This window comes from Mastomys coucha, unplaced genomic scaffold (genome assembly GCF_008632895.1).
Source record: "Mastomys coucha isolate ucsf_1 unplaced genomic scaffold, UCSF_Mcou_1 pScaffold20, whole genome shotgun sequence".
In the NCBI taxonomy this organism is placed as follows: domain Eukaryota; kingdom Metazoa; phylum Chordata; class Mammalia; order Rodentia; family Muridae; genus Mastomys; species Mastomys coucha.
This window is the reverse complement of record NW_022196903.1, coordinates 87645300-87669360: the sequence shown is the minus strand read 5'-3', so window position 1 is coordinate 87669360 and position 24061 is coordinate 87645300. Positions and strand designations below refer to the sequence as shown.

Below are 24061 nucleotides of genomic sequence, written 5' to 3'. Positions count from 1 at the left end.
TTCAGTGTTTTCAAAAGGTTCAGATGTGTTCATTGGAGGTTCAGATGAAAACTGAAAGCGTCTGTAGAGGAAGGGGCGTGTGACTCTTATTTTGAAAATATTTAACCATGGGTTTATGTGCAATATATTCATATATATTATATATGTTTAAAACTATGCACATTTTAACATAAACTAACATTGCACTTTGGTTCTGAAGGAAATGAGTTGGTTGAGAAAGGTTTACATTGTATCATCTATAAGGCCAGTGCCTTCTGAAAACTGGTGTTTTCCCAGAACTTGGCACTCCTGCCTCGGTGGGGTACATGTTCAGATTCTTTTCACGATTGAACTTGTACAGCACCTAGTCAATACGGCCGAGCTCACCCCTTGCCTAGGAATTTCCATGCTGTTGAAAGCTTGAGCAGATTAATGGTATCAACACTGCCTCTACTCCTCCATTTCTCAGCTGAGCAAACAGAAGCTGCCTTTGCCCCTAGCTGTCTTTCCACTTTGAAGCTTTGAGGGTAGGGGAAAGAGGATGGAACAGAAGGGAGAGATTGTGGCTGAGACCCACCTCTGACTCCCCAGCCCCTCTGTACCCCACCAAGTTAAACGTTAGAGCATTCATTCCTGCTTTGCACTCCTCTGTACTTTCCCAGGCTGCAAATTTCAAGTTGTGTTTCTATGGCAATGCCTTGAAGAAAATGTTTGATATTGTATCTGCCTTTCTTGTGATTTTACTACAGAGATAGAGTTGACCTGTTTGTTGTTGTTGTTGTTGTTTTGTTTTGTTTTGTTTTTCCTGTACTCAGGCCTGAGGTTTACCTGCTGACCCTTGCTGAGCAGAAAGCAGGGGCAATTGTGTTTGTTACACAACTTTTCCCAAGAAGACTAGAGCTTTCATGTACAACCCAGGGTGTGTCCACTGGAGGAACCATCCCCTGGTTGGATTCCACTCCGAGACTGTTTCTGTGATACACCCCTGTCGATGGGCCCTTTGACACATGAGATAACACACAGTCCATGAGTTATCGATACCAAAGAAATCATGGCTGTAGCTGATGTGCATCAGGAACATACTCCGCTTCAGTCTTGCCATGGGCATAGAAGTGTAAGAAAGGATGAAGCGGAGGAAGAAGGAAGAAAACCTTTACGCTTACAAAGTCAACCGCTGATTGATTAGTACCAGTTACCAGGATGAGTAAACAAAATAGAAAGTTGTACTTTCTCTTTGCACCCAGGCTGTGTCCTTCAAGCAGTTAAGGAAACAGCAAATGAGATGGCCTGCTTCATGACATACATGTACCACAAAGTATGGAGTTCAGTGTGCTTTTCTAATGGTAGCTTCTTAGCCTTTCCACGGGGAGTAGAATGTGGGGAGACTTAGACCTAAATGTGAAAGAGTTCCTCAGGGTACTAACGACTGTAGAGGTGAGAATACTAGAAAAAGCAGAATGGAGAGCAACTCTCCATTCAAAAAAAAAATTTTTTTTTTCCTTTGCAATTGTATTTTTTCAGGCAAAATCCAGTTCATTTGGTAACCATTATTCCCCCAGCATGTTTATTTTCTCCTTTAAAAAATTATGTTGATAATCAGACCCCAAATATTTGAATGTAAGCACATCCTCGCAGTCATACTGACACCCTCTGGCACCAGACAAACTGTCATAGCATTTCTGAGAAGTAAGTCTGGTGGGAAGAGAAGGCAGCAGTGCCAGTCACTGATTCGGGAACTCAACAAAAGCCTGTGTGGCAGGGTCTCTCCTCTGCTTGGCCTCCAGTCTTCTGAAGTGTTATGAACACGTGCTCCAGACATCTTCTTCTGGACCCCCAGGTCTTCAGCAGTTTGTGCCGTTTATGGTCTCCAGCAGAGCTACATAGTTTGTCAGGAGTGCCTACAACTAGGGGATTATGGCTAATCAGTCCCTCCCAAGTACTGCAACATGTTTCTCTTTGGTAACTTATCCAACCCTGGTTCTATACTTGTGAAAATGGCTCTTGCTCTATGTGCTCCAAGGGTCTGCTGAGTTGATGATTATATGCCATGTAGATACTCGGTTTGGTTTGGTTTGGTTTGATTTGGTTTGGTTTGGTTTGGTTTATCCTCCTTATACAGGTCTTGGGCTCTGGTTACTCATTTTGATTCTTTTTTTTTCCCAAGGAGATTGGCACCTTTAAAGTGTCAGCAGACTATTAGATTCAGGCATAAAATCAATGAGAAAATGTTGTTTGACATTTAGTATGATGTTTGAAAGGATCCAAACATGAAAGTAAAAAGAGACCCCAGGCTTGAAACTGACCCAATAGACTCAAACCTCTTCAATGTTCTTGATTACCTGATGTGAATAGGAAAGAAAAAAAGTCCCCATGGATAAACTTCTATTCTTTGGGGTTCTTTCTGGAGGTTTTGCTATTTTCCTTTCTGGATCTTAGTTCTAAATACCAAGCCTTGAGTAAACATGTGAGCAAGTGGATGTACCAGGAACCCTGAGCAGTCACTTTGAAGTCTGATCTGAGTCCCAGAGTGCTGCTGCTTTTGCCAGTACTTGAAAAATCATTTCAAAAATAGAGAAAGGTGGGCGCAGGATCCCTTGTATTTAAAGATGCATGTTCTTTCTGCAAGCTAGGTAGATAGTCGATCCCATATTTATAAAATAATAATAATAAAAAAAGACACTTAGCTTTCTGCTTAGAGTTTAATTGATCTTCAAGATGATGCTAAATTATTGTGTGGGGTATATTTCTGTTCCATAGTAAAGATTAGATCCATGCGAATCTACAAATTTGACAACAGCTATATGAAATAACTTGCCTAAAAGGAGTAAGTGCCATAATTTTCTAATTAATTGTGGAACAATGCCAAAGAGTGTTGCTTTAGAAATACTAAGTATAGATAGGCCCTGAAAGGGAGGCTAGTCTGCAAATATTTAGCTCTTTTTAATGATGCTTAGCACCTGGGCTTATGAGAACCTTTGCTACTTCTCTTTATGGGTTATTGGGCCTTTACATCATTATTGTCATTTCTATCTAGTGGCAATACGCCTCTGGAAATAGCATGTGTGTGGGTGCCTACTCTGTGCCTTTAAATATGGAAGATTGTAGTATAGCAAGGAAGACTAGGTCTTCCTTAGCTTCTGAAGTTTGAGTTAGAACCCATGTTGATTTAGTCCAGAGAAGGTAGGGAAAACAGGATGAGGTAGAAATTGAAAATATTTTCTCTATGTGAAATTTATTCCTAAAATGTATAAAAAACTTGATTATTCACAAATAAGGTCAATCACAAAGATAAATATAATAGATAATTTCCAGTTGATTCCAGTCCCATACTTCAAAAGGACTAAGTGTGTGTGTGTGTGTGTGTGTGTGTGTGTGTGTGCTCTCAATTTCCACATTAATATATGCATAGGCAGAATTTAGTCAGTATCACTTTATTCTACTTGGAATTGATATGTTAAGACAATAATTAAAATATCCCTGCCAAAAATTTGGTAGAAATACCCATGCCCTGAAGTATGTGTGGTACAGAGTGATATAATATATTTATTTTTCATTTGATGCTAAGACTTTGGGTCCCTCTTTTATCCCATATTGATAAATAGTAACTAGCCTAGCCCATGAGTTCGAGTGTTACCATCAATCACATCTGGCTAACTTTCCATGTCGGCGCATGTTTGTCAACTTCCTGTTTTCTAGTCATCGTCTGTGTTTTCAGGCTGCTTCATGCTTGAGCTAGCTCACAAGGTAGATTTAAACATTCAGCAAATACTGATTTTGCAACTTCTCTGTGCTGAGAATCATTGGGGTGCTGGAGATTTATGATCAACCGCGTGGATGAAGATCCAGCATGGGGATCTTCATGTGTGTTATAGTCAGGAGAGTTGGGCAATGCAAAACATTTGGAATGCAAAACAGTGCAAATGTGGTGGGGGTATGGGGGAGGAGAGTATGTCCAGGAACATAGGGATTGGGTGCATTGTAGTTTTCAATAGGGTCTTTAAGGTGTCAGGTTATACCCCACAGGGAAGGAAACATAAACTGTGAAAGAGTGAGGGAAAGGACCATGTGTAGGTGATGGACAGTCCAGTCCAGGCACTACAGTAAAAGTGCTAAGTGCACTTTCTGAGAAGTAGCAAGAGAATGGCTGGGATAGAGAAGATGGCAGAACTGTGGAGAGAGTTCTGACTGCAGCGCATATGATCCTGGCATTTTAGGGCACAGGTACACTACTGACGATGGATGGTAGCCATTTCAGGGTGTCACCACAGAGGAATGGAAACGTGAAGATTGGGACTGGAGGGGGAGCAGTCCCTTTCTTGTGCTTGGAGGAGAGGTGTACAGAAGGCAGGGCTTTATTTGAAAGTGAGTTGCTAATAGTCAAAAAGAGGATGAAGAGTGACTCTGAGTTGATTGTTTATTATTTATTTTTCAAGACAGGGTTTCTCTGTGTAGGCCTGGTTGTCCTAGAACTTGCTGTGTAGAACAGGCTGGTCTCAAACTTTGATATCCACCTGCTTCTGCTTCCCCAGCGCTGGGGATAAAGGTGTAAGCCACCACAGCCTGACTTGATTTTTTTTTTTTTTTACTTTTCAAGGGTAGTTGTTTGGGTTTGGTTTTTTTGGTTTAGCTTGAACTTTCTGGGGGAAGCTGAGAACATGTCTCATTCTGTGGTTTAGGTCAGGAGCTCAGCTAGGACTTAGTGAAGGAGAGATGCCCTGTGAGACATGAAGGGAGGCTGCGTGATGTTGATAGAAACCTCCTTTGTGCCATGAATTATGCCATCATTAGTGAGGCCAATTGTATGACACAGTTAGAGCCATAGCTTTGTACCTATTTGTGACTTTCTGCAGTTTCAGGTCCTGAGGCATCTTCCATCATGGTGAAAAGGGGTGTGCATTGTGTGTGTTCATGTGTGTGAAGATACATGTGTGCGAAAGTCCTCATGCATGCTTGTGAAGGTGTATATGGTAGGCATTGGACAACCTCAGGAATTGTGTCTGCCTCCTGTTGTGGTGAACATTATTTTGGTGTTTCTTCCCCACCTTAGATCACTTAGTTCCAAAATAAAAGACACAAAACCTTGATAATCATAAAAAGCCTTAAAAGCACGAGAGCTAGGCAGATATCAACCCTCTGTGCTATTTTATCTACTTTCCTGTCAATAACCCCAAGATATAACTTGCCATGTTCTACCTGGGCCACTCCTACTCCAACTGGCCAGTCCTCATGGTCTTGTTCTTAAGATCCACCCACCCTATGGCATCTTCTTCTGTCCTTCTCTCCCTGCTTGCTCCTCCTGGACTCTGCCTCAGACCCCAAGCCTGGCAACTGGAACCCTCCTACCTCTCTTCTGCCCAGACACAGGCTATCAACACCTTTATTTAACCAATAGTTTTAAATTAAGGAGCAAGGTTATATAGCATCACTTGGTGTAAGGATTTCCTAGTCCCCATGGATCCCTAGATCTTGGGAGCCAGTATTTAGCATTACAGTTCATAGCAACAGGCCAAACCTCAGCAACCTCCTTGAAGACAAGACAGAGAGGTTCAGTAGCCTGAAACTTAGCAATCAGGCTAGATCAACTGGCCAGGTGGCTCCAGTAGTCTACCTGTCTCTGCATGCCCAGCACTAAGATTACAAGCATGTACCATTGTGCCTGGCATTTTTATGTGGGTTCTGTAGATACAACTGAGGTCTTCTTGCATACAGATCGAACACTTTCTAAATGAGCCATTTCTCCCGCCTTAGAGAATGCGTGTTTTTAGGATTAGAAATACCCCCACAAAGGAATTTCATAATACACGTTCTTGCCAGTGTGCACAAATTTTCATTCTTACTCAGCTTCCTTCAAGTTGAGTACACTCAATCTTTAAAAGTTAGACAGGTTGATAGAAGAAATGCTGTGTATGGATATGGTCTATAAATATTTATAATAAATGTAGTCTTTACTCAGACCTCTCAGGGTCGCTGGTCTCAGAGATTCTGTTCAGGTCCTGGAAGATGAGAGAATTTGCTCCCCTCTGTGAAAGTTTGCCTACCATGGGCACAGTGGTAGCATAGTCCATGTTTAGCAGGACAAAGTAATTGCCTGAGGACTTAGCTTTCCGCAGGAGGATGTAACATACTCAGCATTGTTCAGGCAGCTAATTAAAGACTAATGGAGAGACAGCCAAGTAACAGTTTTAAAGTACATCTCCTGGAAAGGGGGAAATTTTAAATTATGCCATTATATCATCCTCAGAAAAGAACAGTGCCTTCCGACGTGTGGACAAGTTTTAGTAGCGAGTGTTAAAGTAAAAAGTAGTTGGCACAGCTAAGGTGGAGTGCCCCGTGAATTCAGAGTTCTTTAAAAATTATACAAGGTTGATTGAGGAGTTTTTTTTTTTCCTATTTAATGAAACAAGCACTTAATATCTCTCAGCTATGAGGAAGATAGTAGAATAGAGCCTGGGAGACAAAGTTGCATGTAGGTGGCTTTTTTTCTCTCAGGATCCAGTGGCATCGATGGTGAGCAGTGCATCTATGGGGGATGATAAGATGGTGTCCCATGAGCTATGGAAAAGTGTTTGGGGACAGTGATTACAGTTGACTTGGCTAGAATTCAGGTCAAGAATGGTTTTGTGGCACAGGAAGCTCTGCTGGTGGCTGTGAAGGGCGGAGAAGACAGGACACCTCAAGTGAGACTCCAGAGGGAAGTCTGAGTGATGTGCACATGTTGGCTGGGGCATACACAGTCACTCACTGTGGATGTCCAGTGTATAGGAGCTGTGTGGGACTGTCACAGGGGGACTTAGAGACACTCCTGGGATATCAGTCTTAGAGCTTCCCTTGAGGGTTGTGGGAATCTTGGAGGAATTTAAACAGAAGGAATTACGTTCTTGTATTTTTTTTTTAAATGACTGCCTAAGGTGGAGCCCATCTAACTGATCCGTGGGCCAAATGTGATCCATTGCTTGATTCTTTTCACAAATGGAGCTTTTTGTTTGTTTGTTTGTTTGTTTGTTTGTTTACATAGTCTTTCACTTGTGACATGCTGGGTTCTTTGTTTGTTTGTTTTATTTTTCCCTTTCTCACGCTTTTATGCTGTAACTGTAGGGCAGAGTGCCTGTAGCAGGGAATGTAGACCCCCTACCCTGAAATATTTACTTGAAGAAACTTTGTTACCCCTTGACTTTTTTTTTTTTGAGAAAGTTTTGGTGAACACTTGACCTAAGATTGAAGTTAATGGAGGGCCATTTATGAGGACACTATGGCTAAACTGAAAGCCCAGAACCCAGCTATTCAGGAGAGAGACTTTGAAGGACTTAGTGGGTAATGGAATGAGAAACACAAGGGAGAGGAGGATTGGCAGTCACATATAAGTTCTAAGAGGAGTGATCAGGGAAATCAAAAGCCACAAGGGAATTAACCTGAGTGAGTGTTGAAGAGCTGGAATTTAGATCTTACTAGTGCACAAACCTCACCTCAGAAGTACTGTATTGCTTTTCTTCCTCCCCTTGTGTGCTGCGGAAAGGACTGTCTCTGCTAGATTTAATCTTGATTCAAATCTCATCTTCACAGGCTTTTGGATACCATCCTTGCATGTGGTACATCTGTCAGTTTTTCATTGCTGTGGCAAAATAAGTAAAACCAACAGCAGTCATTTTTGTTTTTGTTTTGTTTTTCTTCTCTCATGAGTTTAGAGGTTCCAGTCCATACTCACCAACTAGCTAGAAGTGGTGAAGCAGAACGTCAGGTGGAAGGACATAAGGACAGGATGGGAGGAAGCAGCTTCCATAGTGCCAGCCAAGAAACAGAAACCAAAGGGTCGGGGTGAACCAGATCTTTCCCTGGTGGCCGACTTTAACCAGGTTCTACCCCCTTGTTTCCCTCACCTCCCAATAATGTCATAGTAATCCATTGATTTGAGGACGCATCATTTAAACATCCCAAAAATCTCCCTCTGAACATTTTATTGCACACAAAACATTCAACTCATGAACCTTTGAGTAAGGTTCATATCTTAACTTTAATATGATATGTTATGTAATCTGGTCCAGGCCTACACAAAACCCTTCATTGTAGAATCATGGGAAGCTCGTTAATGGCCAAATGATTGTCTATATTTTTATGTGATTCTAGGCTCTATTATGCAATCAATTCAGTGTTCATTTTATAGTTACAAAATGTGACACTTGTGTAGAGGAAGACAAACATCTTTCTTTAAAAATTTTTCTTTGGTTTGTTCAACAAAAACTTGTTTAACACAGTATATATTATCCCAGGCAATAAAACACATTAGCCTTACCCTTTCTTGGTTCCTAAGACTATAAAGCATAGTATTATAGAAGGATTGCAAATATTTTAGTCCAATCCCATCATTCTTAGAGACAGGCTGTGGGTTGCCCATCTTCCGATCTGATTCCTCTGAAGGACATAAGATACTTTGTTTCAATGCTCGCCTTCCATCCTTGGAGCAGGCATCATCTTGGCCCTGGCTGGTGCTGATTCAGAAGATTGTATTTTCCCCTTCTTGTCACCAGACTTGCTTTTATTGCAGATGCTCCGCTTTAATGGGGTCAAAATTAGGGAAGAATGTGTCACCCTTAGTCCATTCTCTTATCTCCTATGACATGCTGCTATCTGCATTCTTGAAATGTGACATGGAAAATTAAGGAACATGGAGTTTCTGGCAGTTTCCCATTTTCATCATTACATGAGCTGAAAGCATCAATTTTCATTTCATGCTTTGAATTGCCTGTAATAGGGGTTTTCAGTGAGTCTTTGGTAGGCAGATGAGCCAGAGCTCTGGGGCTGTTCAGGAAGGAAGAGAGTAGCTCTGGAGTCCAGCAAGACCCACATGCTTCTGGAGAAGAGGATTCTAGATGCATTCATCACCCCACCCTGAAAGAGAGCTGGTCTCTTACTCTGTACTATGGAAGCTAATTGTTTCTCATGAGTTTTCTTGTGTTACGTGTGTGATGTAAGTACCAGGGGTGGGCATGGTTAATTTTCTGCAGACATCACGAGAGTAGCAAGGTGCTGGGCAGTGGTATCTCATTTCAGCATGTGTAGTGATCTCAAAGATCCCTGACCTTAGAGCAGAGAATCTCCCATCAGTGGGTTAGGGATGGGACTCCAAGGCAGTAGACACAGTTATCTAATACTTGAGGTTTGACTTTATTCAGGTCATTAAACCCTGACCACGGGAGGTTGCAGTTTCCTTTTTATGAAGGCGCTTTGTCCAAGGCAGCTTTTGTGACTTCCAGGCTATATGGAAAACCTGTGTCTCTTACTCCAGACGCCTCCTGTGTTGTGATTGCATTTTCTAGAATGCAGAATGAAGGTGTTGGAGTGAACTGTTGTGCTTGCCAACCAGCAAGAGGGTGTTAAAAAAAAAAGTCTGTTATGTTTCTTGCCAGTTTGAAAATATGTATATTCTAACATTTTGTCATTAAGAAAACTTATGTTAGTTCGAGATGGCTTTAATCTAGGTGAGTTTTAAGTGTGTGTGTGTGTGTGTGTGTGTGTGTGCTCGTGTGCGCTTGTGCACCTGCTTCTGAGAAATGTTAGGGTGTTTGTTTGTTAAAAACTTCAATTTTGCTGAAGTGAATTTAATTCACTTATAATTAGGGGTGTTGTGCTGAGTTTTGGCAGTCACATACAAGCTTAGACCTGTCAGTCATTCAAGGAGAACATTGAAGTCTCCCTAAGAATTCCTTCCTCCCCATTCCTTTGTAGTCCATCTCCTTCCACCCCCAGGCATCCATATTTATTTTGTGTTAACCAATATTTTTTTTTTACTTATCTCAAATGCCATATAAATGAAATCATTCCATATTCAGGTTATGAATTCAGATTTTTGCATAATAAATGGAATTAAGTCTCACCCGTGTTGTTGCTTGCATTATTAGTTCCCTTTGTATTGCTGTGTATTGTTCCATTTTATGAATGTGCCACAGTACACTTAATCTGTTTACCTCTGAGGGACTATTGAATTGCTTTTACTCGAGGATTATGAATAATACCATTAAGGAGGCTCCCACAGAAAGCAAGCAAATAAGCTTAGAGTTCCTGGGCAAAGAACGGCATGAGTACTCAAGGGTTTTGTCAAATTAGGTTTTCACTTTGGGTAAATACAGAGGAGTCACATGGTAAGCCCATGGTTAGTGCTATGCGGAACTTACCCGCTTCTCCAGTGGTTGCAAATAGGGCATCCTCGCTGTCATAGGCAAGGTAAGGCTCTCAGTTGCTTTCTGTCTCCCCTAGCACTTGGGTTTGTTGTTTCTGTTTAGTTTTTGAGTCAGGGTCTCGCTGTGCAGCTCTGGGTGGTCTGGAACTCCTAGAAATCTGCCTGCCCCTGCCTCCTTAGTGCTGCCCTTAGTGTCGTGCACCATCATTCTCTAGGACTTGGTACAGGTGGAGTATCCTCCTCAGTGATCCCAGTGCTGAACTCCAGTGGGGTTTAGCGTCCTGTTGTAATTGCACTGTCTTTCTGCGTGTGGGTTTTCAGATGAGAGGCACGCGCTGGGTAAAGGCTGCACCGATACTTCAGAATCCAAGGGACTGGGGACGCTGAAACAGTCTTGTCTCAAGTATTTCAGATAAAAGAATCTCAAGCTACACTGTCAAATACCTTCTTAGTCTTTTGAAAACTATTTGTAGATGTGTGTGTATGTGTATGGGTTATAATGTTTATTCTATTCATTGTGTCTATGTTATCTCTTTGTGTGTGTGCATACACAAATTCACACCACACAATGGAGGACAGAGGGCAGTGTGCAGGCTGTTACTCCTGGCAACGAGTATCTTTACATTTTGAGGCATCGGATAGTTGTTTTTCTTAGTTTTTCTAATACTGTGGTAGTAAGTTGTCCTGTTTTTCAGATGATTATAGATGCTAAACATGTCTACATGTGCTTATTTGCCACCTGTATATCTTGTTTGATGAACTGTGTGTATAAATTCTTTATCCACTTAAAAAAAATCACGTTGTTTATAATCAAGAATTTTAAGGGAATACACAAGCTGTCAGTCAATCCTACTCATTAGTTTCTCTGATTTTTAAAATATCAAGATGGAGGCTGGGGCAACGGCTCACTTGTTATGAGTGCCTACTATTCCTCCAGAAGACTTGAGCTGGGTTCCCAGCACCCATGTCACACAGTTCACAACAATCAGTAACTCCCACTTCAGAGAGTCTGATACCTTCTTCTGGCCTCTATGGGCACCCATATGTACGTGCAGACGTTTACCCAGACATATGTACACATAAATAAGTATCATGATGGATTTCCCCACTTTCTGCTTGCTTGCCACTCCCACCCCTTCTTTTTTACATTTTTGCTAGGAGTTGGACAAACCTGGGTTTATCTGTCTCTGGCTGTAGAGATGGCTTTAGCCCACCATCTCACCTCTGTGAGTCTGTTCCTTCATTTGTACAGTAGTCTGAGTGCTTAATTGCTAGTTAATGTTAAACAGAGTGCCATGCATAGACCCTCACACGGAGTGTATCCTTGGTGAGCAGGTCGGGGAGTATTACTGACTTCTGGAAACTTTTTTGTTAGCCTGTCTGCTTATGACAGACCTGTGGGGACCCACAAGGGAAGTCCTCGTTCAGTTTTGCTTTCTACTTCAGCCCGAGGGGCTGGCCAATAACTGGCACTCGAAAGGCGTGGTAAGTAGAGAGCGTAGAGAGGTACTCCTGATGTTTGCCTGGTAGGACCCTAAGTCTTGGGTATGTTTTACACTCCCATTTATTTTACTGCCGGAGTCATTGATAGCTTTTAGCTAACAAATTCAGATGTGATGTTAGGGAGCCTAACAGCAAGCTTTAGGTAGTGGTATTTGCGTAGCCCTTCTGTCTCCTTAGCACCTTTCTGAAGGGGAAAACCTGCGACTGGTTTGTAGGCTTCCCTTTGCTTAGGTAAAGCATCTACCATAATGTAACTGTAGTTACATTATGGGCTAGTGACTTCTCTGCAGTGCTGAATGGCACTTCTTGACCAGACCTCCCAGGTTGTGGCCCATCGTTTCTTGGCTGTTTTTAGGGAGAGTGAAGGTGGGTTCTCTGTGACCAGTTTAGCTTTCTTGCAGCAGCAGTAAGGCCATCAGGGTTCCTATAACCTGACCTCATTTTTAAGAAATCGCTGACTTTGGCAGGGTCCTGTCAGAGCCTCACCAATTCCAGCGTTGGCCTCCTGAAAAGCATTGTTTCAGCTGGTCTCAGCTGAGTCAGCTCTAAGTCAGAACTAGGTCATAATAGCTCATTTTGTAGGCTGAGCAATGCTTCTAACCAACCTTCCACAGGGAGGAAAAAGTTAACTTTAAGCCAGCTTGCTTCCTCGCTTGCTTTCAGAAAGTGGCTTTTGGAGACCCATGGGTAAGGAAGGGAGGGAGGGATAGGGAGTGTCAAGGGGTTCTGGGATGTTTTAATTATTATGTTATGTGAGCTTTACCATAGCTGTGGAAATATCTCCAAATTGAACTACCTTTCATGCTCTGGTGATCCACTTTCAGAAGCCAGGAGAAGCTGTAAGCTTACCTTCAAGGAGAAAGAGTGACCTTTTCATGGTGTATAGGGTCAGAGAGACTCCCTGTTGTCAATGTATCTTCAGTTCCTTTCCTTAAAATCTTGCTAAGAACACCCTTCAGAAGCTCAGTTCTACATAAACCTGGTCTTGCTGAACCCTGACAGTAGCCCCAGGCCTGCTGGTGCAAGACGGTTCTGGAACCCTACTTGGAGCCTGTTGCCTGTGTTGCTACTTCATTTTTAGTTATGTTTGTTGTTTGTCTAACCATTTGAAAACCTTACAGTCAACATACATTAATATGTCATTAGCAAGAACAACCACTGTTAAAAGGAAGCTTAATGAAGTAATTTCTCTTAGAGGTCAGGGGAACACAAATACTATTTGCAATAGGACAAATACTATTTGCCATACAACTTTATTACGCATAACAGCCCATTCCCACTGTCACAATACTTCATACAGTAACTGCATTCCAAGAAATATCTGGTTGCAGAGACTAATGCTATCCTAAGTTAGGAGAAATTTCAAACTCCCTTCTGAGATAGTTAAAAAAACACGACTTAGAGAATAGTAATAGAGTCTGGAAAAAGAAAGTGCCTAACATCTGTACTTACAATCTCCAGGGGCAGGAAGTCCTCAGGCACATGTGACTATTGGGGCATTTCAGGGCTAGATCATGTGAATTGAGATCTGCTGACGGGTTAAGATACTGTGTATGTTGGAAAGATTCAGTGGGAGCAAATAAAGGGGGACACCTCACCAGTCTTTGTCCTTAGACTGATCTGGCATTATAGTAGTTTGAATATGCTGAACTTGAATAAACGAACTGTTCGATTAATTTTACTTGTTCAGCTTGAGTTCTTTCATTTTAAAAATGTTTTTATATTATGTGAATGAATATGAACATGGATCTGCACATGTAAATGCTGAGTTGGAGTTACAGTCAGTTATGAACATGGGTGCTGGGACCCAACCCAAGTCTTCTGCAGGAGTTGCTCACACTCTTAACCACTGAGCCACCTCTCCGGCCACTTGAATTATTTTTGATGTTACTTTTGTGTTCTAAAGTTCCGTATGGGTTCATATTATATCTCCATAAGAGAGAGGTATAATACTAGTGTAAGAATGACACTCATCATTTCACAAATGTAAGAGGTCAGTCATGTCCTGTGCCAGTATTCATTTGCTGGTTGAAAGTTTTCTTTGGAAAACCTTTGCATCCTCTAAGCAGACTTTTGCCATGGATGTCTGTGCTCATGATGGCCTTGGTATGAGGTTCAAGTGGGAGAAATGAGGTAACATGGTCAGAAGGCAAGGGGGAATCCCAGCAATTGCCTTGGAACAACTTGCTCTCTTCAGTAGTTGTATTGACCTGGATTTCATGCTCAGAGTGCCCTGGCACTCTCCTCCATCCACCTCCAGAGCCTGTCTTTGGTGTTACGTGCCTAATAGCAATTCCAAGGGCTCTTACCTGCAGTAAGAGCTTTTGTGGTGTGCTTACAGACACCCACTCCACTCAGCTCCCAAGAACACTGAGGGAGGTTTCTATGTATTGTTACTCACTGGGCTACTTGGGTCTGCCCATTAGGAGAAGAGCTAACCCAGGCCTGAGCCTCTTCTCTATGCCTGCTGTTCCCTCTTCCTACCCCCAAATCTACCATGTAGGCTCAGAAATGACCTTTATTCTTTGTCTACCGAGGGTATGCTCTGTTACTGAATCTATAGCTGTGTGTGTGGTGCAACTTCTAGAGTTTGCAATATAGCAATAGAAAAGCCAAACTACTTCCTGCTAAGCTTGATTTAGGGATCAGATAGTCTAGAAGAGCCTGTTGTATAGTTGTATATTTTAAGACACTCAGTTGAGATGAATAGCCAACCTACAGAGATCTTGGAAGTTACAGAGGCCAAACCATTTATTTAGCAATCATCACTATAATGTTGACTCCACAGGGGTAAAGGCAGTGTTTGTTTACTAAGGTACTCAAGACACACCTTCGTTCATTCAGTATTTCCTAAATAGCTGACATCTTCCAATACTTTCTTACATTCTCAACAAATTGATGAATGACTGTTGTTCTCTTGCATTTTAAATTATATATAAATAACGTGGGAGGAGAGAATCCAGTCCAATAGCATAAGGGATGGAGGATGTCTGAGCGATGAGTAGCAGTTTTGTACCAGGAAGGTGACCAGGGTGAGTTGGAGCAAATTTGTTTTTTGTTCTGGAAATCAGGGTGTCAGTGAGTCATTCCCAGTTCATTGAACAGCAGAGCAAATCAAAGATGCAGAAGCCTGCCTGACTTGTTTGATGGGCAGTGGGGCTGGGTGGAGTAGGGCAAGGGGAAAGGAAGATGAAGTTGCTGACTAGGGAATCTAATCAGAGGGGGACTTCAGAGTCTTTGTTTGCTTTTTTGTTTTTGTAGTTTTTTTTTTTTTAATTTGTTTTGTTGTTTTGGTTTCTCTATATAGGCTTTCTCTGTATAGCCCTGGCTGTCCTGGAATTCTCATGTGGACCAGGCTGGCCTTGAACTCAGAGATCTACCTGTCTTTGCCTCCTGATTTCTGGGATTAAACATGTGTGCCACCAACCCAGCAATTTAAGCTTCTTTACTACAGGATTTTGAGTACAGTTCTTCTGTAGTCCAGCTTATTTTTCTGAAAAAGTTGGTACTATGCAGTAAAAGTCTAGATTGCTGATGTGCAGTTCTGTAGGCTTTAAGGATCACACACAATCCTCCAGCCTTCACCCCGCCAAGATGCTGAGCATGGAGAGGTTCCCTTGTGACTTAGCATTTCAGAAGACAGCTCAGGAGGCTCTGGATGGCAGACTGAGTGATGGAGGACAGGGTGTGGGTCCATACAGCTGTCAGTTGTTGAAGCAAGCGGCTATGGGCCTGAGCGCAAGGTAAAGTCAGATGGGCTGTGTAGAAGAAAAGATGGCATGATTTTGCACTTTCCTCTAACGAAGGGTAGAGATCTCATTTAGGGAGCTGGAGCAGATTGTAAAGCATAAGTATTTAATAGATATCTAGGCAGCGTTGATGTGCATGCATTCAGTCTATGTATGCTTTGTAGGAGAAAAAGGTAGAAAGAAAATCAGTGATGTTTTAGTGGGCCCTTTAGGATTCTGAGGTGCTTGATTATACCTTATGCGTGGTTCGGGGTCTTAGTTCATTTTATTATTTGTCCTTTGGTAGAAAGATCTCTTTCTTTCTTTTTTTTTTTTCCTAGGTAGGCACAACTACAGCATTTAGTACAACTGTAATCATCCTACACTCTGACTTAAGAAACGTGACTCGTGGTAGGGAGACCTAGTTCATAAGGAGTCTTTTTTTATTCCACCAAAGTTGAATTTTAGGAAGCAGCTCTGGTGTTTAACTTTGAGTCACTTGCTCACTTCTGGTACTGTTAAGGGACAGCGCTCCTGAGACAAAAAGAGAACCTGAGAAGTTGTTAACATCAAACCCTGGTAAGATGCTAGTTGCATGGGAAAGAATATAGTTACTTTGTATAGCTGAATGCATTGTGGAAAGCATGTCTGAGAATAGCTGTCAGTTGCTCTCTCTGTTGTTCTTCGTTCTAGATGCTTCTCTCCTTGTTTGGGAGTTTCATCAACAGACCTTTTTTTTTCTTTTGGAAGAATTTACCCAACAGTAGATTCAGACTTAGTCTTGGGACAGACCAGTAAATGAGACAGAGAAAAGGGGTTTGTACTGAGGGAGCTGGTAATCTTTTTCAAACAGGGTCTCAGTCTGTAACTGGCTGGCTTGTAACTCTCTATGTAGAGCAGGCTGCCTTCAAACTCATAGAGATCCTGTCTTGGCCTCCTGAGTGCAGGGATCACAGGTTTGCACCACCACTTCTGGTTGACAGCCATCAGAACATATGTGATCATTATAGTTTTATAATAAAAAATACATTGATGAATGAAGACAGAATATAAGTGATTTCATCAAGTTTTATTAGCCATTTTTTTTTTCCTTTTTACAATGCTGGGAATGATAGTCCTGGCCTTCTAAATACTTTGATCCTTAGCTACACCCCATCTTTCTTTTCTTTCCTTTTTAAATGAAAAACTTTAAACCTAATGTGTTAGTCTTTGAGAGTTTCATCTCTTGTGTTTTGATAATGCTCATCTCTTCTCCCAACCCCTCCCAGATCTGCCTCTGCCTCACTACCTGCCCAGCTTTGTGTTCGCTCTCTCTGTATCCATGTCTGTTTTAAATGCATAAAGTCAGTTCTGTGGTGGCCTGGGTGTGGAGTGTGGCCCTTCCTTCAGAGGTCACACATCAAAGAAAACTGACCCTGCCTTTCCCAGTAGCTCCACAGTAGGGAGGGGGGAGGTGGGATGTACCTGCCTCCCCATTTATTGGAGATTGTTTGGCTTGGGTTTGCACAGGTTTGTGTCTGCTGTCACACTTGCTTGTGAGTTCTTACATGCATGTGTCCTGTTGTATACAAACAAAAATAAAACAACAACAAAAACCCAAACAAAAAGTAGACAAGGGAACCCCCCCAACACACATACTATTTCCATGTAATAATACATCCCTCTTGGCCCTTAAACTATTTCTGTCCCTCTTTCACTAAGATCTCTGATCCTTGAGGGGGTGGGGTGTGATATGGTTGCTCCATTTGGGCTGAGCATGCAGAAATTTCTTATTCTCTGCACATTGACCAATTGTAGTTTTAGTGGTTTTAGCATTAATTCCTCTCTTGTATAAGAACAGTCTCTGGTGAAGGCTGAGAGACACACTGATCTTTGGGTATAGCAATATGTCATTAGGAGTCATTCTAATCCTATGTCACTTTAGCACAATAGTAATAGTAGGTTTTCTCCTAGGCTATGTGACCTATCTTGCCACAGATTCTTGGCCTCACTTGGGCTTGTGGAGTAGGCCTTAAATCCAATAAGAAAGTGGTCGGGTATCTTCATAATATGTGTGCCATTATGGCACCACTGGGCACATCTTGCCAGGGAGGTCATTGTAGCTCTTAGGGTTGGTTCACAGCTGGGTGAGACTGATGGGTAATTTTCTTCAGAAGTGGTAGATCATTCCAAGGCAACAGCATGCCTAGCACCTTCTAGGAGTGTGAAAGCCAGACAGCTCTTTCCAATATGGTTTTGTTGTTCTTCTTTTGTTAAATTTTTAATAAAAATATACATCATTGTCCTGCATTGTTTCCATGCTCCCTCATCCCTGCTTCCTCTCAAACCCTGTCCTCTTTTTCTTTAATCATTATTAATATTATCTATGGATTAGGATTGATGTAATTCAATACCACACACAGATATATATGTAAATATATGCATAAACACAACCCGCTGAGTCTATTTAGTGTTACTTGTATGTATGTTTCCAGGCTGACCACGTGGTATTGGATAACCAACCAAGGGGCTTATCACTGAGGATGACAATTCTCCCTCTCTCAGTAGTTGTGAATTGCTTGTAGGCCTTCATATAGGTGTGGGACCCCAAGAGATTTTCCCCATTTAATTTGGGTTGTCATCTGAAGTTGGAATTCTTCGGGTTTTGTCTACTAAACTCAACGGTGTGGTGTGTTTAGCAATAGGATCTCACCATCAACTTCTGGAAGGTAACCAAATCACCGATAATAACCTATAACATAGGTCTGTGGGACCCTATTGGTCAATTCAAAAAGAATTTACCCATTCCTGTTCTGGGGTTTTTATTTGGTAGCCAGTGATTACAGGGTATACATACATACATACATATATTATCTTCTCCAGTAATGTTTCCACGTGGCTTTTTCAAAAGGAATTTACTGTTAGTTATTGCTCCTCATATTCCCTCATCTACACTTCCCTCCTATCCCCTACCCCACTTGATGCCTTCTATTCCATTTTTCTCTCTTTCCTCTCTGTACCATCATATTCCATCTCCCCTTGCTTGAAAGGATCCCTGCTCCTACATAGCCCTTTACTAGTTTTCCTAGCCTGAGTGGGCATTCCAGATGAAACATACATATCTAAAGCTTAAAGGCTAAAACCTATATTTGAGAGAAAGCACAGCATATGGTTTGTCTTTCTTCATCTGAGTTTTCTCACTCAAGATGACAGTTTCCAGTTCAGTCCACTAGCCTGCAGATTTTACTTTTCCCAAGTTGAGTATTAATCCAGTGTATAAGTGTAACACATTTTCATTATCCGTTCATCAGTCTGTGATGGTTGTTCCTGGTTGTCAACTTGACTACATCTGGAATGAACTCCAATCCAGAAATGGAAGGCATACCTATGATCCAGTTCTTGAGGCTGGAAGACACAGGCTTCTGACCTGGATCTTGACATGGAGATCTTGAGGCATAGTGGCCATGAAAAGCTCAGGCCCAGACAAGGTACTGCACACCTTTAATCCCAGAAGATTTAGGCAAATAGATCTCTTAATTCAAGGTCAGCCTGGGACAAGGCAAGTTCCAGATCCCAGCCATGGTGGCAGACACCTTTAATCTGGGCCACATCTTGTGCTGGAGGACTATATAAGGATAACATTTAATTGAGGCTGTCTTACAGGTTCACAGGTTCAGTCTAGTATCAAGGCAGGAGCATGGCAGTGTCCAGGAAGGTGTAGGAGGAGCTGAGAGTTCTACATCTTTATCTGAAGGCTGCTGGCAGAAGACTGCTTCCCAGCAGCTAGGATGAGGGTCTTAAAGCCCATGTCCTTAGTAATGCACCTCCTCCAGCAAGGCTACACTTACTCTAGCAAGGCCACACTTCCAAATAGTGCCACTCCCTGGGCCAAGCATATTCACACCACCATATATGGCATATGTTTTATGCCACATATATAGGATGTTTCTATTCTTTCTACCTTCTTTTTCTTTTTAAACTTTATTTATTTATTTAATGTATGAATGCTCTGCTTCAGGCAGGATGTAGCCTGCCTGAAGAGGGCATCATATCCGCCTATAGATGGTTGTGAGCCATCATGTGGTTGCTGGGAATTTAACTCATAACCTCTGGAAGAACAGGCTGTGCTCTTAACCGCTGAGCCATCTCACTTACTCTTTTCTACCTTCTAATAAAGATAATGACAGCCACAGGTACTGTGCTGACCTGAGCTGAGCTGTCAGAGTGTCTCTATTTCACTCTATGGTAGAGTTGGGGATCCCATGACCATAACTCAGCCAAAGCCCTTGGAAACATGCTGTAATTTTTTGGGTTCGTGACATCTTTACAAATCAAGCGTCATTCACTTTCTCATCTGTTTATAATTTCTGAGGATGTAGAACTGAAGGTTTTGACTGTCAGATCCTTTTTGCAAAGCAAATTTGATGAGATGGTGTCTGATAGCAGGTAGAGAGTTCTCTCCCACTCACCATAGCAGGTACAAAGTTCACATATCTGTCTGTCTGGGGGCTCAACGGTCCAACCACTGGGCTACAGAGGTGCTGTGGTACCTTAGCAGGAGCTCTGCTAGAGGATCTCACCTCATGGCTTCATCACCATTGTGATACTGGGTTTTGTTAAGTGTCTGTTACTTCGTCTGGGAAATTCCTCCGTTATCCTCATAGAACCTGACATTCTGACTCCAGGACTCACACAGTAGTGGGGCTGGGCAGTTCTTCAAGGCTGTTGCCTTCTGGCCCATTACATTAACCCAGCTGTCCAGTATCATTTTGCTTTGGGAGGTTCAGTACCAAGTGTCTCTCCCGTTTTGTGGACTTCAAGAATGCAGCAGGTTTTAGAGAGCTTGCAGGGGGCATCTTTTCTCATTGAGAGACTCATGGACCAGGGAGACTTCATTGTACCTTGTGACCAAGTTTTCATACAGGATTAATTATGCTCAATAGCATTTGGCATCCATCTCCTCCATTTTTTTGTGCTGGATCAGTGTTGCAAGTGGGATTTGGAACCTACAAAAAAATTGCTTCCCTGTGTCTTCTTTATCTTGCCTCTTAAAAGCTGGTTTAAAATCCCCTCCTCCTCCTCCTCTTCCTCCTCTTCCTCCTCCTCCGCTCCCTCCTCCTCCTCCTCCTCTTCTTCTTCCTCCTTCTCCTCCTCCTCTTCTTCTTCCTCCTCCTCCAATAAGAATGCTGATAAGATGGCTTCCTTCTAATTTTATCAAATACAGGATGTCCAGAAACAAAACAGAACCATGTTTTTGCATGTGGTTCCTGGCAGAAATGGTGCTACTTCATCTCAGGATAAAACTGTGAATTTTTAGGAAGCAACAAAATGTGATTAATTAAGGAAAGCAAAAGAGATGATGCATAGCCTGTGCGCCAGAGTTGCTTTGGTCTTGGTGGCTTGAGGACATCGCTAGTGATTTCTAAGAGCTCAGGCTCCTGACTATGGGCAGAACCCTCCGTCAGCTTGAAGGGTAGCTGAGTAGAGAGCCAAGGTGTGGTGGGGTGGGCACTGTTGCCTTGACGAGGAGAGTCTCATTGTCATGATATTTATTCATTCACAGGACACAATCCAAGGATGTGTATGTGTGAGATTGAAGAAAATACACTGAGACACTTGTCATGCATCCATCACTCACAAAAAGGAATGCAGGGGTTGGGGGGGACATCCTAGAGGCCGAATCCAGAGGGAGACTGAGCTGTGAAACATAACCACATCAGTACAGACCTTATCTATACCGCCTACCCTTAAATGTAAGCTAACTTCATCCTGGGACTCACCTGCAGAAGCAGTGAGCTTTTCTCACACTGGAAACAGACAGGCAGCATTGAGCTTAAGCAATGTAGACTACTACATTTTAAGGAGAGTTTAAATAGTACACTTCTAAAACAGTGTTAACTTTTATGCAAATGGGTAATTTTGGGATAAAGTAAGAGAGGTGTACAATTTAATGATACTGAAAAACTTAGGAATCATTTTATTATTTTTGGATATGTTTTAAAAAGTATCTCAAGAGGCTGGAGAGATGGCTTAGCAGTTTAGAGTACTAACCTCTCTTCCAGAGGACCATGGTTTGATTTGCATCCTTTGCATGACTCTCTATTTCACTCTGTAATAACAGTTCCAGGAGATCCAATGCCTTCTTCTGGCCTCTGTGAGCACCAGCCATTCACATGGCGCACAAACATACACACAGGCAAATCAATCAATCAAACAGACAAACATATACAATGTAAAAAAGTAAAATACAATATTTTAAGTAGACATAGATGAATGCTTTTTCTTTTATCCTAGAATAATATCTTTGAGTATTGGCATGGCTCTGGTACTGATATTATTATAAATCTTACTTGTCTTAGTTTGAAAGAGCATCATCCTCATTAGCTCATGAATTCAAGTACTTGGTCTCCAATTGGTAGAACTAGTTTGGAAGGATTCGGAGGTGTGGCCTTCCTGGAGGAGATATGTCACTGGGGGTGGGCTTTGAGGTTTCAAAACCCACACTGTTTCCAATGTTTTTCTTTGCCCCTTGTTTGTATGGATCAATTTTGTTCTGTTTTGTTTTGTTATTTTTCAAGACAGGATTTCTTTATGTAACCCTGGCTGTCCTGGAACTTGCTCTGTAGACTAGGCCAACTTGAAATCAGAGATCTGCCTGCTTATACCTCCTGAGTGCTGGGATTAAACGCATGTGCCACCACCCTCTGACACTTTACTTCTCTAAGGCCATGAATGCCTTCTTCTGTGTTCCCTACCATGATGGTCTTGAAATCACCCTTTAAAATGGTAAGCCCCACTTAAACACTTTCTTCTATAAATGTCTAGTCATCCTGTCTCTTCAGATTTCAGTTGAAAGGTAATTAAGACATAACTTCATCAAAGAGTCCTTGCACTAACCTGTTCCCCCCACCCCGTGTGTGTGTGTGTGTGTGTGTGTGTGTGTGTGTGTGTGTGTTTAATATATGGTATCAACTGCTCTTATGTGAAATTACTAAAGTTTTTTGCCTTTGTTTTTTATCTTTGGAGAGCCAAGATCTTGCCTCCTTTGCTTCCCTGTTGGTCTGGCTCTGTTCGTGACTTTAGAAATTGATTATAAGTGACATAAAGAACATCTAAAGTGATTTTACAATTTCAGCTCTTAGAGAACATTGTGTATGAATTGAACTTCTTTGTGTGTGTGTTTTAGTATGTGAAAGGCCCTTTACATATTCCTCTATTCAGTAGATATTTATTGAACATTTACTGAATACTGGCCCTGTTCTGAGTACTTGAATTATATAAATTAAGCAAATCTGTGTGTTCTTGCAGCATACATCCCAATGGTAACCATACATCATTCCTAGTCCCCATGACAGCTCTTCAATATAGATATTAGCTCAACCATTTCTCAGATGAGAAGAGAGCTGCCCCCAGGATGATCCTGGCAGCAGAAGATGAGTGTAGTCATGTTGAGCATAAAAGAACATTGAAAGGATTCAGAAAAAGTGAGACTTGTTGCAACCTGAGTTTAGTCAATAGGAGGCTTCCTGGAATGTATGAGTCCTAAATTGGCTCTTAGAAGAAATCGTTAGTTAAATTCAAAGGCAGAAATATAATGCTCATTTTCCTTGATTGTCGCAAGTCATCAGGATGACCCAGAGAAAGCCAGGTAAGGATGAAAATCAAGTGTTTGCCTGCTGTAGTGAGCAGCATACACTGGGCTTCTGGAGTGGCAGAGGCGGGAGTAACTCTAGTCTGTTAGAGCAAGGATCTGTAATCTAGAGAATAGAACAGTGTTTTATTAGCAATACCTGCATGGGAATGGCGGGATCACCACTGATTTTCATGCCAGTGTGTCACATGTGTTATTATAATTATGTTGATTGCATTAGTGCCCAGAGATGAAGCTTTAGAAAACAGCTATTAGAATTGCTGAAGAGATTCCTAATACATGGTGGCTTGATTGCCGGGAGACTCAGATAGGAGAAAGAGGCAGAAAGTGGAGAAATTTAGGTTAAAATGTTGATCATGTAGTTTGTAAATACAGATGTACAAAACGTCTGTATTTGTTAACAGTGCCAGACAATGAGGAAACCGTTAAAATTTAACTTACATCAAAGACCTTTTAAAAACTTCTTTATTGAGATAGATCTTATATATAATGTATTGCTCATATTTGGTGTGTGAAAAAATTTGAAACCATCACCATAGTTAAGACTGACCAAAAACATAGGCTCAGTTTTATAGCTTTTAGTCCTTGCTGCTTGGAATGCTGAAACAGGAGGATGCCTGGTATTCAGGAGTTAAACCAAGCAACATACCAAGACCAGGCAATAAGAAGAGACAAAACTGCACTCACGTTTTGTTTGTGTAAGTTTTCTTGTACCTATATGTAATTACTCTTATCTATCCTATACTTTTCCCATTCCTACAAATGGTATGTAGTTTCTTTTATTTTTAATTTATTTTCTTTTATGTGTTTTGACTGAGTGTCTGTGCAGTGAGTGCCTTCAGAGATGCTAAGAGGGTGGTAGATCCCTTGGAACTGCAGTTACAGGTGGTTGTTAGCCATCATGCGAGTTTGGAATTGAACTTTGGTCCTCTGGAAGAGCCATCTGGGTTCTTAACTACTGAGCCATCTTTCCATCCCCAATACACATTTCCTATTGCTATGCATTAGGTTGCTTTTCTTAGAAATTTTACACGGATGAAGTCATGCAGT

The 24061-nt window shown here is 41.8% G+C and overlaps 1 protein-coding gene and 1 non-coding gene across 34 annotated transcripts in view; one reads left to right on the top strand and one right to left on the bottom strand.

Annotated features, from left to right (window-relative positions):
* Positions 1-24061, top strand: part of Magi1 (membrane associated guanylate kinase, WW and PDZ domain containing 1) — a 630113-nt gene that overhangs the window by 392375 nt on the left and 213677 nt on the right. The gene's annotated exons all lie outside the window — the stretch shown is intronic.
* LOC116100138 lies at positions 19525-19660 on the bottom strand. Its single transcript, XR_004122490.1, has one exon. It is a non-coding gene; the product is annotated as a small nucleolar RNA SNORA44 (small nucleolar RNA).